The sequence below is a fragment of the Rutidosis leptorrhynchoides genome, chromosome 2 (assembly GCF_046630445.1).
Source record: "Rutidosis leptorrhynchoides isolate AG116_Rl617_1_P2 chromosome 2, CSIRO_AGI_Rlap_v1, whole genome shotgun sequence".
Taxonomy (NCBI): Eukaryota; Viridiplantae; Streptophyta; class Magnoliopsida; order Asterales; family Asteraceae; genus Rutidosis; species Rutidosis leptorrhynchoides.
The window spans coordinates 235,220,472-235,222,337 of NC_092334.1; positions in this window are offsets into that span (position 1 = coordinate 235,220,472).

The following is a 1,866-nucleotide window of genomic DNA, read 5'->3' on the forward strand; positions in this document are numbered from 1 at the left end:
TAAGGATGATAAGCAGATAATTTCTGACTAGAAATGATAAGCAAAACTTTTGACATGCAGACACGGTCGAAGTCCAGACTCACTAATGCATCCTAACGACTTATCAGTTAGACACACTAATGCAGACTTGGTTCACTAAGACCACCGCTCTGATACCAACTGAAAGGACCCGTTCATATACATTATAAATGATTCTCAATAGTTGATTACATCGCGAGGTATTTGACCTCTATATGATACATTTTTCGGACGTTGCATTCGTTTTTAAAAGATAAACTTTCTTTACATTGAAAATTGATAGATATGCATACCATTTGATAATATCCAACTATAAATGACCTAATCTGTCATTTACTTAATAATAATCTCTATTGAACTCAACGACTTGAATGCAACTTCTTTTGAAATATGCCATGAATGACTCCAAGTAATATCTTTAAAATGAGCAATTGCACAGCGGAAGATTTCTTTAACACCTGAGAATAAACATCCTTTAAAATGTCAACCAAAAGGTTGGTGAGTTCATTAGTTTATCATAACAATCATTTCCATTATTTTAATAGACCACAAGATTTCATATTTTCCATTTCTCATAAACATACGTCCCATGCATAGAGACAAAAATCATTCATATGGATTGAACCCTGGTAACCGACATTAACTAGATGCATATAAGAATATCCCCTATCATTCCGAGAAATCGTTCGAACATGATATAAAACAACATCGAAGTACTAAAGCATCCGGTACGTTGGATGGGGTTCGTCGGGCCCATAGATCTATCTTTAGGATTCGCGTCAATTAGGCGTGCACTAATTCTCAAAATTAGTGATGTTCCCTAATTCTTAGGCTACCAAGCAAAAAGGGGCATATTCGGCTTCGATCATTCAACCATATAATGTAGTTTCGATCACTTGTGTCTATTTCGTAAAACATTTATAAAAATTGCGCATGTATTCTCAGCCCAAAAATATAAAGGGTAAAAAGGCAAATGAAACTCACCATACTGTATTTTGTAGTAAAAATACATATGATGTCATTGAACAAGTGAAAGGTTGGCCTCGGATTCACGAACCTATATTAATTATATATTTATATGTTGGTCAATATTTGTCTAACAATTAAGGTGAAGTCATAGTGTACCACAAACCTAATGCTCGAGTCTAATATGCAATAGTCAACAAAAGTTAATTTGACTCAAAATGAATTCCAAAATCTATACATGATTAATATATAGTTTAAATATCGTCGTTTTATATTTTTAAATATCTTTAAAAGATTTATTAGAGTAAATAATATAATTCATTTATTAATAAATAAAACTTTATAAAAAAATACTTTTATATATCTTAAGTAATAAAATTTATAAAGTTCATTTAATATAAAAAGATAATATGATAGGTATTATTAAAGAAATTTTATTACATGTAGTAAAAATATTTTTGTATCTTATATGTATTTGATAAAATAATATCTATAATAATAGTAAGTAAAAGTTGCATTATTTTGTAATAATAATTATTATTATTCTATTAAAATATCAATATTTATAATTACTAAAATAAAATGATATTTCTAATTATGATAACATTAATATTTATGATACTTTTTAGTATTATCTTTTAAAATAATAATTCCATTTAAAATGATAATAATAATGATATTTTATAGTAACAATGACATTTCTATTAAAATGGTAATTTTTGTTAAAATGATAGTTTTAATATAACGATACTTTTAATAATAATAGTAATGATAAAAAAATAATAAGAACGATAATTTTATCTAAATCATTATCTTACAATATTTAATTTTCATCATGATACCCATACTCATTATTTCTTAATTGATTCGTTTAATAGCTTT